Source organism: Rhipicephalus sanguineus, chromosome 3 (genome assembly GCF_013339695.2).
Source record: "Rhipicephalus sanguineus isolate Rsan-2018 chromosome 3, BIME_Rsan_1.4, whole genome shotgun sequence".
Classification (NCBI taxonomy): domain Eukaryota; kingdom Metazoa; phylum Arthropoda; class Arachnida; order Ixodida; family Ixodidae; genus Rhipicephalus; species Rhipicephalus sanguineus.
In genome coordinates, this window is record NC_051178.1 from 131887927 (window position 1) to 131901169 (window position 13243).

A 13243-nucleotide genomic window follows, 5' to 3' on the forward strand; every position below is an offset into this window, starting at 1 on the left:
TACAATTTTTTCCTTCAGAAATCCACAACACCGCTGCGACGCGATGGGTATACGTAAGCGTCACGTAGATCAAGCTACCGTCACCGCGGAAGCTTGCGCAACAGCAATCTTTGCCCGAAAGCGTACGCGGGGGAGAACTATGGGCTTATCACGTCTTATCAATTATATGGTCTGGATGCTTGTTTCGCGCTTGTTCATTATGAAATTAAATTAGGTGCAGTACGCGCGATACCAAAAGCATGTATGCGGTCTTCGCTTAAATCGCTGAAGGCCTTTTTTTTTTTGAACAGCGAAGCTGTTAAAGCTGGCAGTAAGACGTCCGTTAACAAAACATCCCTGCTGTGCCGTTGCTAAAAATAGCCAGGCTGTCGCCGCGCCATGAAGCAGCCGCCACCGAGCCGTCGTCATAGCAACCGCCACAGTTTCTTACACCGTGGCTCAGGGACAGCGATTTCAACACACTCAGAGTGACAAGCTTTGCGCGTATTTTCCGGATCCGTCCGTCGCCGTCTCTTGGCTGCCGCTTCTTCGGCCAAGCACGCTGGACACAGTCGCCGCCGGCGTTGTGATTCCCGTGCTGTAGCACGACGAGCTGAGCATCAACCACCTTCGCTATGCCAAGCATTGCGCAACCTAGTGCAAACTTCCCACTTTTTTTTTTAGGGACGAAGCACTAGAGCACTGCACTGGCCGTGATTTTCGGCCCGTACCCGACCCGGGCCCGGAACTCGTTCAAGTTTACCCGCCCGAGCCCGGCCCGGTGACTTGAAGCGAGACCCGGGCCCGGCCCGAACCCGAGAAAAATTTCACCTGCCCGACCCGGCCCGGCCCGACTGCAAGTCGGGCCCGACAGGGGCCCGAGCCAATAATCTAGGTGACATTGCCCGAACATGGAATCGACCGCAAGGCGTTTTAAAAGGGAAATATCTGCGCCTTGATCGCGCCTGCTTCGCTAACAATTAAGGTAATTAATGTAATTAAGGTAATTACCTAAGGTAATTTCTTGTAAAAAGGGGCTCACGGTGGGAACAGTTAAGCGGACGTACTGTGCACGATGAAAGTTTGTGCGGCAGTGGTATACTGTACTTATTTTTCCTGCAAATATAATGGGGTTTTTCCTGCAAATGCAACCGTGTTCTTTTTAACACGAGAGTGTTTTATGCCGGGGTCCACCAGGACTTCTGTGACGTATTTCCGTCACGGAAATGACGTCGAAAAATGCACACGACCAGATGACAAATAAAAACTTAAAGAAAAGAAGTCATAGTTTCGCCGCAACGGCGAAGCAATGAATGCGATTGCAACAAATTGGGATGTAACGCGAAGAACGGAAAGCAGCTCGAAATTTCCAGCGCGTCGCTCAAGCGCAAAGCACGCACGAAAAGAACACACACAGGGCGAGCGCGAACTATCAAGTGTTGCAGTTGTTACTTATTTCTGTTTGAACAGCGTGCTCGTTTCGCAAACGTGGCTGCTGCAGCAAGCGAAGTGACCTTTGTACGCTCTGTAACTTCAGTGCGGACATCGCGGTGAAAGCACAAGATATACAGCCCCCCTGCTCCCTCCACGAGGCGCACGCAGGCGAAGTGCACCGAGGCGGGCGCGCGCAACGCTACGTGCGGGGCGATAACCTTTAAAGCGCGCCTCCTCTCGCACTTCGCGCAATCTCGCTGGTGAGTAAGAAAGCACGCCGAAGTAAATGGTGTGTATAAATAGCTCGCCGTTAGCATGCTGAAAGACGGTACTCTTCGTGGCCTAGCCGTCTAACGCCGCGCGCTGCGGAGCGAGAGGTGGGCCGTTAGATTCCGCGCGTCGGAAAGTATTTCTGAATTATTTTTCTTTGTGGTTTATATATATATATATATATGCATGACGGCGGCCACGGCAAAAACCAGCCGAGACTGTCCATATAATTGCTACCGCAATAAACGTTCCACCAACGGGAGTCGAACCCACGACCTCTCGTTCCGCGAAAACAGATCCCGGGCACGCCATCCACTGCGACACGGTCACACGCTCTGGAAGATTTACAAACGGGCCTTTTATATCTCACACTTTCTTCTCGCAGTGTTCTTGGTCGGATGGGTGGTGTCGGCGTCTGGGAGCGGTAAAGTAAAGTATTGCTACAGTACACTGTAGCATTATTGTCTGTTAGTCCTCATTATTACAGTTCACTGTAATAATGCACCATGACCATGGTCTCCTCGACTAGCTCCTGCAACGGGTCGCTTCTACGCGTCCGTCCCATTTGGCGCATTTCCAATAGGAGAAATGCAATTTTGTGAACACCTTAAAACAGTTTGGCAATAAAGGCGCGAATAAGCTTCTCGACGCTTACTCATTGGGTGCACATGAATTGAGGTAAGAGGACATCACCCAGCACGGAATTCGTAATTGCCTTTTTTCAAGCCCTCCCCGCTCCTACCTTCGTCCCTGTCCTGGCCCTTGCGGAAGTAAATTTTCGTGAATGCGGTCCGTCAGCTGGGGTGAATTTGAGACCCCTGATATTGCGGAACAAGACGAAAGCTCAGATGTTAACCATGTGTGTCCACAAAGCAGGCTGTGCATGTCCACCTTGTGTCACATGAACACCGGGAGCCATGACGTAGCCACAGGAAAAGAATGTGTCTTTATTGAGATTATATGTAACGAGACTACGTGCAGTCCGTGCAGTGGAGGGCTGGAACTTTCAAGAGCGTTTCCCCGCTGTGGAGCTCCGTGATCGCTCTTGTGATGATAAGTTATAGGCATAAATTTACTGTATTACATTTATTACTGTGATTAAAGAATAACATTTGGGATATAAAATAATAGCGAATGCAAATAAAGCACAATATGGCGAGATGTTAAACCATATAAGCGCCTGGTTAACTATATAAGCGCTCTTCCGTTTAAGAAAAATCAAGTAGGCCCATATGCAAGAAGCAAAAGAAGTTCAATACTCGTCCCTCATAAAACTTCTCCAAATAGCTTGCACCGCAAATAAAAGTGTTTTTTCGAGGTAAAATGTGGAACATATATGTGCACAACGTATCTGAAAGAAACGTATTAAAGGGACACTACAAAGAAAAAGCATTTTTTAAATATCGGTAAATTACTTTTTTTATTGAAATATAAAATAAATGAAGGGGCAGCTGTCACTATTGCTTGGTGACGGGTACCCCTTTCCACATAACTGTTAGGATAGAAAAATTCCAAAATCACCACGCTTGCCGCGAGAAGGCTCTTGGTAAGCCAGAAAACGCGCAAAATGAAAATGCGGGTGGCGACGCCACCTTTAAATTCGCTCAGCAAACGCCGTGACGTCATAGATTTGTCGACGTCAAGCGACAACGTCTCCTAGACGCGACAACTTGCCTCTCTGTGAAAGGCATTGCTGCGCCGGGAACCACAGATTCAGCTCTCTCTTGTGCTACGGGTTCCAATGAACTATTCGCGGCTTTGCTACGAGAATTCCCTGATTTCACAGCACCGCCTAATTGGAAAAACCAGTGTTCGACGACGTACGTCATCACGTCGTTGCTATCGGACCTCCTGCTTTCTTCCTGCCACGTCGGCTTGCTCCGGACAAGCTCAAAGTTGCACGTCCAAAATTTGAACACATGCTGGAATTAGGAATTATTCACCCATCCGCCAGTAACTGGGCAGCTCCACTCCAGATGGTGCCCAAGAAATCGGGCACCAATTTGTGGAGCATACATAAGAAGACGACTCGGCACGTCCTTCTAGCGCCGGAGCCTAAACCCCACTAACTTTTTATTGCGATAGCAATTATATGGACAGTCTCGGCTGACTTTTGCCGTCGCCGTCGCCGCCGTCATGCTGCGTATATGTATAAGTATGTATATATACATCAATATCCCAAAGAAAAATAAATCAGAAAAAATGCTTCCGAAGCGCGGAATCGAACCAGCGACCTCTGATGTAGCAGCGCGCTGCGCTAAGCACTAATCCATAAAGCGTACATCCCTCAGGTAGCTAACGGCCAGCGTTATATACACACCCTTTACCGTTTGCAGTCCTCCGAGACGGAGGCGCTTATAAACGTTTCTTCATTACCAGCGAGATGGCGCTAGGAGCGCGGCGGGCGCACTTAAAGGCGTCGGCCAGCTCTCTCGCTTCTTCTTATATTTGCGCAGGGAGAACCTTGCCCTTGTGCTGTCTGCTCGCGCGGGCGCTCGAACAAGCTACCGCAGTGTTCATGATTCTCAGCAGATGGGGCTACGTGGTAGCTCTCACTAGTGTGCCTCGATGTGTGCGCCAACGCGCAACAAAACGCGCATCAAGGCACCCTAGCTCTCACCGCGCGTCGCGTACGTGTAGCTAAAAGAGTTTCAGATGCCGTGCACGTAACGTACGTGTACTTTTCACGTTTGCGTATGAGAAGTCCCTACGCACGTGAAATTAAAACTGTCGAGTAGCTGCCGGGTAGTGATGGACGCACGGTAGTTGCAGCGCGTCCATCACGGCCCGCTTTTCTTGCTATCGCATTCATTGCTTCGCCCTTGCGGCGAAACTGTGACTTTTTTCTTTATTTTCTGCGCCCCTCTCTCCAGCCTTGCTGCCGCGCCGCTGGAGGTCACGCCCGACCTCTTCTTCCTTCACCATGCAATCCCGTCGATGTCGGTGGCGCTACAGATTCTGACGGCGTATACTGGGGCCTACGTAGCTCCTTATCGGTAAAAGTGAAGTACATCGACCTCTGAGGGGCCACGGACTTAACATACCAAGTTTCAGAAAATTTCGTTGAGCCCATGTGCCTAAAATACTCAAATACAGTCTGACATCTGTGACGTCACGAGCGGAGATTTCGGTGCTAAATTGAAAAATCGAACTTTGACCTTGATTTCCTTCTCTATAATAAACGTATGATGATGAAATTAATGACATTGGAGTTCCTAGTGTACACTTTATCAGTCTAAACCGATTCATTGTTTCACTTTAGTGTCCATTTAAGAATTGAGCATTGTCCAAGCCCGGCCCGACCCGAGCCCTCCACCTCAAACCCGGGCCCGACCCTAAGCCCGAAGCTTCAGACCTGAGCCCGGCCCGGGCCCGCCGTGAAAACTACTCTACCCGGGCCAGGCCCGGGTTTTCGGGTAGGCCCGAGCCCGTGCAGTGCTCTACGAAGCACCCTATAGCGTCTCGGCGTGTCGGCGTGTATCGCCGTGTCCTGTCGTGACGGTTCATTTGCTTGAGCGCAAGAGAGGGTGCTACCACCTCAGCGCTCGCCCTGTGGCGAGAGAGAGCGAACGGCGCGCGTTAACTATGGAAACGCTCTTTCTGCGATGAACGCTGAACTACCAGATCGCAAGGAACGAGAACGCGCCCTCGCCCGCGAGAGACAACGCCGACGCAGGCAGCGTCTGCTAGCGAGTTTCTTGATAGAAAAAAAATTGCAGTGGCTTAGCTCGGCTATGCCAGGATATACGTAGCGTTAGCAAAGGTTCAGCTGATTATTCTGAGCTTTCCAGATTGTCTAGGATTAGCTTGATTATCATGCTTACTGCTGCTCCAATGACACACATTCGGCCACATCGTTCAGAACCGGTAGACCTGGCGGCATGGCCGGGTAACGATACCCATTGGTAACGCTAAAGAGCGGTATGTTCTGCTTAACGAGAAAGTTCTTGCACGTTGTACAAACCCGCGCCACGGTTTTACCCCACTCAGGCGCCGCCACTAAACTCAACGTTACACGCATGGCACTACTTAGCGGCGTCAAGTCTTTCAGGTCCCATAGTCTTTCACACACGTTGCTCACGTATCCAAACGGATTGTTTACGAAGTCCGTCTCGAAGGTCCGAGTCGCACTGGCGTTTTCGCTAAGTTTCACAGTATAGGCAGTCGATCGGCGAGCCTTGACATCATCGACGGCGTCTTATTGTTGCTGCTGCAGAGGTGGTCGGGCACGTCGCTCAGCATCCTGGCGACGCCGCTTCGCTAGACGTTCCTCCCTTTCCTCTAGTGTCTCCGCAGCACGTTTAGCCTTCCTCTGTTCATTCTTCGTACGCTGAACCGCTAATTGCCAGGCAACTACTTCGGGATCCGATGACATAAGCTTCTCAGCTCTTCTGCGCCGTTGAGCAGCATTTGCGTTCTCCTTCTCCATGGCGTTACCCACCTGCAAACGCCAGTTAGAGGCGCTATCAAGCGGCGCCAGCGCATTGTTAGACGGCGACTGCACAGCGAAGGCGAATAGCTGCACGCGCCATGGCTACGACGAGTCGCGTGCGCCGGCGCCAGTCTGTCTGCCCGGCTTCGACGCCACTCCTCCCGCTCCCGCCACCAGCAGTAACTAGCAGCGGCGAGCGGCGCGCGGCGGTGGCGGAGAGCGCGTGAGATGCCGGCTCCGCACTCATCCTCGCGCATGCGCAGCACGGCTCATGATGACCCACGCGAAATCGGCTCCGGCTAGGCAAGTGTAGCTAACGCTACAAAACTTGGACCATCTCCCCGAAGGGAACCCTGATGGGATGCGAAGCAGCAGCGGTGCGCACGGCGTTGACCCGGTTGAAACGGGCGTCGACGCGGGTGCTGGAAGAACGGTTTGAAGCGAAACTCGGTGTAGCGTTTACTCGAGTAAACGTTTGTTTGAAACGCAAGGACACGGGAGGCGGGTTGGGTTTCGTGTAAGTTTCATTAAAGCGTTTGGCGAGACTTCGTAGTCGTTGTTTCTTCAGAGTCGAGACACGGGCGCTGGACCGGAGCAGGCGCGCGTTTCGCCTTGACTACCACGGGTGAAGCGAGAGAGAAGTGACACGTTCAGAGGTGTTGCGAGTGGGCGGAGCAGCCGGCAGCTGCGGGCGCTACCGCGAGCATGCTGCGGATGAGGGAGAGTGACATCAGCGCGCACCTGCGAGGGAAGCGTGAGAGGGGAGCGTGACGTCAACGCAAAGCTATGGCGTGACCTACTTGGCAACGCTCCAACACCTACGGCGACGGGAACGCGTTGCGGCGCATTCGTACGGACGCACGTAACGTACGGCGTTACACACGTGAGTCAAAGAGCTGCTTCGCATCTAAAAAAAAACGACTGCTCGCAATGCACAACCGTTCACCGGCCACAGCGTATATATAAGCACTGGATCTTGACCTGCAATGTAGTGCCGGTGGGAGATTTCTCTTGTGCGTATAGTTGAACAATAAAGATTCGCAGCGTGCACGTTAACTGAAAGCGGACTGCGGGTCTCTGTCTAATCTCTCTTCTGTCTCTCACTGCCCGTTAGCAGTGATTTTGCTGTGGGAAACACAGGCGCACACTGCATGCTTCACCCCTCCACAGGTTTCACGTTAGTGGAGCTGAAACGCCCTTCCCTAAATGCTACGCCCCTCCCCAAATTTCTTTCTTTTTTTTTCGTGGGAGGCCGCCGTTAAAAAATCCCGTTAACTCTAAGAGCTTCGCTGCAAAACCGAGAAATGAAATGCTTTCGTACCTGCGTAAAGGACGCGCCGCACCTGTGAGGAGGACACGTGAAGCTTGCTACAGACCTTGCTGCCAAGTGCAAGGAGCAGACGGTGTCCTTGTGCCTTTGTAGTGCACATGACTTGCCAACTGCGCAGGCCGGACAGTGCATAGTCATATCGGTCAAAGTGCCATAGACGAAATGTAATGCTCAAGGAAGAACCACAACTTTCCTATCGGCGGCGATGACGCCCGAAGCATGAGCGTAGCCGCTAAAATCCAGAGTGCAGGATAACGTATCAGTAAGGCCAGCGGAAAATGTCCGCCAGCGCTCGTGTAGCTTGTTTTTAACCGTCAGTGCCAACAGATAAAGGTCACAAAGAAATGACAGATTAAGAAACAGAGAGTTGCGGTATTCACAAGAAGCCGATACGGCTTCGTTCGCGCCAAGCGCATTCATAAGCGTAGAGTGTTTTTGCATATGGTGGGCCACAATGGGCAGCATCGAAACAGTTGCTGCTCCTTTAAGTGCATCAATGTGTAAACACAATGGTATCGTCTTTCTTTTTTCTTTCTGAAGAACAAATCTTGGCCGCTCACACCGCGATCCCGCTTTCATTGCACGCCACCCCCTCCTCCTCACCAGCCACGTTGGTCAAGTGGTTATAGTTCTCAACTACTGACCCGGCCGCGGCGGCAGTACTTCGATAGAGGCGAGATCCTAGAGGCCTATGTACTTATATTTAGATGCGCGCTAAAGAACCCCAGGTTCCGGAATTTCTGGAGCCCTTTACTATGGCGTCCATCGTAATCATATCGTGGTTTTGGGACGTGAAACCCCAACGGTTAATGTTATCCCTCCCCCTCCTTCACGCAAGAATGGCAACGTCTGGGACCGCTACTGCGGATACAGTGTAATTCGCGTCATCTTGGTCACGTGCTCGGAGTCTCCATGTATACCTGTCTTGCCAGGCGGGTCCCCAATCGAAAGGTTAACGTTTTTTGAGGTACGATAACTAGGGCTTCGTGGTTTCGGAGTTTACTTTTCTTGAAATTCGAAGGGTGTTTTCGGAGTTTATTTTTTTGAGAGAAAATTCGGCGTTTATCAGCGTTTATTTTGCGTAAATATCCAGTTCTCCGTTAATTTGCAGTATAAGTTTGTGCAATGTGTTCTTATTAAATTTATTTCCAATTAAAATGCGTTGCAGTGTTGCTGATAATGCTGTTTCTCCGTCCTTCCATTTTTTCTCACTTCCTGTTCATTTACCCTGTTAATAAGGCTGTTGATGTGCTCTGCTGTAAACTTGCCAAAGTGTACTTTTTTAGGGGGGGGGGGGGGGCAGGACCTAGTCAAGCTTCTTCTCAGCTTTTTCTCCCAGCTTCCCTCATCATCTTGATGAGAAATAAAGGACCTATTATTATTATTATTATTATTATTATTATTATTATTATTATTATTATTATTATTATTATTATTATTATTATTATTATTATTCCTAAATCTTAGATGAAATTATATCTGAACAAGAAAACATGCGAACACATTAAGTGTATTCTAGATGTGTTGAAGGTTTGAATCCACAAACAGATATACATACAAGCACAAATACTTGAATAGAAAACACCTACGTTTGTTGGTATTACAACCTTAAAGGGACACTAAAGAGCAAAACGACTTTTCTCATATTAGTAAAGTACACCACGCTTGCTGCGAGAAGACGCTTAGTAAACGAGAAATCGCGCAAAAAAGAAGAAAGGTTGGTGGCGACGCCACCTTGAAGTTTCCGCACCATTCGCCGTGACGTCACATGTTTTGACGGTGCCTACTAGGGACTACGTAGTTTCTAATCGGTAAAAATGAAGTACATTGTCTTCTGCGGGGGCCATAGACCTAATATACCAAGTTTGGGTTATTTTGTAGAGCCAGTGGCGTCAAAATACGATAAGTACACTTCCGTGACGTCACGCGGGGAGATTTAGGCGCGAAATTTAAAAAGAAACTTTGAACTTAATTTTCTCCTCTATTAATAAACGTATGATGGCGAAATTAATGACTTTACAGTTCTCAGAGCACAATTTATCGATCTAAACCGATTCATAGTTCCTCTTTAGTGTCCCTTTAAAGCTTTTTGTAATAGACGCAAGAATGTTTTACGAGGTTGCTGCCACTGAAGGAGGTGCGCTGCTTTCGATTGATGATTCTCAGCTTTGAAAACGCCTTTTGAACGTTGAAAATGCGCTTTTAAAATCGGAGTTTGTTGGATAAAGCCGAATTGTCAAAAATTTTACCGTTGAGTGTTTATCGGATTTTTTCGGATTTATTCGAAAACCCGGAGCCTTAACGCTAACCTCTATAGAAGATTTTACGTTCGGCGCATGGGCACCGCCCTCTTGACTTGTTACACAAATGTTCTTTTTTTTAACACGAAAGTGCGTTATGCCGGGGTCCATCAAGACTTTCATGACGTTTTCCGTCACAGAAATTCGACGGCAAAATGCACGCGGTCAGATGACAAAAAAGAAAAATAGAAGAATAAGTACCGCCTACGAGTCGAACCCACGACCTCTCGATCCGCGACGATAGCTAGCGGGCACTCAACCCACTGCGCTACCGTCGACCACATGAAGGAGGCTACATGAACGCGCCTTTTATCCGTCACACTTTCCTGCCACAGTGATCTACCGCATTACTTCACTCTACCGCTTCCAGCGGTAAAGTGAAGTAATGCGTAGTCTCCGCAATTAGCTCTGACAACGCGCTGTTGCTACGGCCGTCCCATTCAGCGCGTTTCCAGAAGGAGAAGCGGCTTTAGCCCAAGCGTTGCTCATAGCCTCCCATCATTCTAAAAATATAGCTATCCAACGCTCGCCTGGCTGTCGCGTTACCGGCTCCCCTTGAGAGAAATCGCGGCCGGGCTAGAGGGGAGACACGACGCGCGTCGCGTTTCCCTTCGCGTTTCTAGCCCGGCTGTGCTGTGATCTTTTTTTTGTATTTCGTGACGCGAAATTAACAAGGTCATGAAATATCGAGTGTACCGACCCAACCGTTCTCATGCGTACCCGTCTACTGTACCACTGTTCGTTTAGTTGTTAAAGGGGCCCTGCAACACTTTTCCAAGTAATCATCGAATGGCTTCATTAAAGGAGCTCATGGCCTCACAAATCGACTGCCGCAAAGATTTTTAGAATCCGTCAAGTACGAGCGGAGTCACAGGGATTTGTCGCGCGCCTTAAAAAATACCCCGTGTTCTCTCCTTCCGTACCAACGAGCCCGCTGAAAGCTACCCAGGGGGAGGGAGGGGGGTGACAAGGGGCCAGTACGATTCATCCTTTCGTCAGCGCGCATGATGACCTTGAGCACTTTCTTTTTAACAGCGGAACTGTTTAAGCCGAGCATTGATCCGTGACGAATGAACAGAAATGACCATCATCATGAACCGGCACATGCTCTCCATCCTCTTCTTCCTTCCCTGCTAGCTACCAAAACCGATTTGTCGATTTGTTCGGCGTGGGATGGAATAACTCTGATGGGTGAGAGAACGACTACAGAGAGAGAGAAAGAAAGAAAGAGAAATTCTTGGCGAAAAAGTTTCTGGACGATGCGGGATTCGAGCCCACGTACACACGATCTGAAGGCGAGCGTCATAACCACTCGGCTATCCAGGTACGCTAGAAGAGCATAACACAGAGTTGTGTAGTATAGTACACCAAGGGGATGGGAAAGAGAAGTGAGAGTGAGGGTGAGAGATGTAAGGGTGAGAAGGATGGAAAGGAGGAGGGGAGAGATTAAAGCATAGCATAGAAAGAAAGAGAAATAGAGAGAACGAAAGTGGAAGCGAGGAATAGTGAGAGAGAAAAAAAAAACAAGGATAGTAGGAGCGAGAAATAGAAAGAAATATATATAGACTGAAAGAAACCAATAGGAATAAACAGATACAAAAAAGATATAGAAAAATACAGAGAAGAGAGAAAAAGAAAGAAAGAGATAAGGAAAGAAAGAGAAAAAATTGGACCACCTCCCAGAAGGGAACCCTGATGGGATGCGAAGCAGCAGCGTTGCGCACAAGTGGCATCACGGGTTGAACGGCGCTAACGCGGGTGCTGCGGTGAGCGCTGGAAGATTCGTTTGAAGCGAAACTCGGTGTAGCGTTCACTGGTGTAAAAGTTTGTTTGAAACGCAGACACGGCAGGCGAGCGGGCGTTGGAGCCGGCAGCTGCGGGCGCTCCGGCGGGGGAGGGAGAGAGTGACGTACGCGCGCGCCTGCGAGGGAAGCGTGCGAGGGGAGCGTGACGTCAACGCCCAGCTGCGGCGTGACCTACTTGGCACCGCTCCAACACCTGCGCCGAGGGAAGCGCGTTGCCTCGCGTTTGTGCGGACGGAGGGACAGCGTTACACAGGCTAGTCAAAGAGCTGCTTCGCATCTAAAAAAAAAAAGGCCGGCTTGCTCCAGATTTCTTTCAGCCTTGGTACCACTAGTGCGAAGTTGCCTTAACTTTATTTTTCTTCGAATGTGCGGCTAACTTTCAGGGTAATCGCGCGCGGGCACATGGCGGCATGCCGCGGTAACTACGCAGCTCACGATGCTCAAATTAGCCTTAAATATTGGATAGCGCAGATTTGACTCGGAACGAAGAAAGAAAGAACACTGAAGTACAGTAGGGATGGTAAAATTGATGAACAATTAATCGATTAAAGAAGCACCGTTAATCGATTAATCGTCAACGATTTCCGTGTTTCGATTAATCGAATTAATCGATTAAAGCTCTTCGATTAATCGATTACGGCAACACCCGTATCTTATCTTGAAAACCAGGTCGCTCTTCAGTTGCATAAGCGATTCTTATGTTTCAAAAGGATGGACTGTTGGTAATTCGTATTTGTTCAAAATGCTGAGTCCTCTTCGCAGGACCTCTTCCTTTGTCCCTTTCTTTTCAGCTCTATGGCTTTATTGAATGAAAGCAGCAAGGCGGTACGTCAACGCTCAACAGTGAAGTTTGTTGTTTTCTGTATATTTCAGACGTGCGAAAGGATCGTCTTGCTGCTTAACTAGCGATTTTCTTAGCCTGCAGTGTCAATGACAACTTTTTTGGGTAGTTTAACGCTCAGGTCCGCCATGCTGGATCAGTGGTTATGGCGCACGGCTGGTGACTCGAAGGTCGCTGGTTCGAACCCGGCCGCGGCGGTCGCATTTCGATAGAGGCGAAATTGTAGAGGCCAGTGTTTTGTGCGATGTCAGTGCACGTTAAAGAACACCAGAAGGTCAAGATTGCCGGATACCTTCATTTCGGCATACCTCATAATCATATCCTGGTTTTGGTACGTAAAATCCCACATATTATTATTTACCTGTGAGGTTTTAATTTTTTTCTTGTTTTACTGCACTATAAAGTGGTCCAAGAACTCCCACATTGTGATATGCGTTGTTTATTTCTTGACTGGTTTCTATTGCCGTTATATTTTACTTCTTAGAAAATAGACGATTATTGTTCACCAATGAATGAGAGACAATATATTAGAAGGCATAGAAGGTGGCCTGAGCTAGTACGCCCCGGCCTGCTGCACTGTGCTGGGGAAAACGCAACGGGTGAAAAATAGCGATGAAGTATGATGATGGGAAATATATATATATATATTATATATATATATATATATATATATATATATATATATATATATATATATATATATATATATATATATATATGGGTCATTCCATGCCAAATCGCCCAGCGTTTTTCCGACCATCATAAATATGGCTGAAAAAATATCCACGCTTTTCTTGAAGTTCAAAACTCGTTCTGCTCGTTTATTTCTGTTGCCAAAAATTTTCCCGCCTA

The 13243-nt window shown here is 48.7% G+C and overlaps 1 protein-coding gene across 1 annotated transcript in view; it reads right to left on the reverse strand.

The window, feature by feature from the left end:
- Nucleotides 1-7668, reverse strand: part of LOC119387153 (luciferin 4-monooxygenase) — a 40072-nt gene extending 32404 nt beyond the window's left edge. Inside the window, exon 1 of the mRNA XM_037654459.1 lies at nt 7437-7668. The gene's annotated coding sequence lies outside the window, so the exon portion shown is untranslated. The remainder of the gene's footprint in view (nt 1-7436) is intronic.
- Between the last annotated feature and the right edge of the window lie 5575 nt (nt 7669-13243).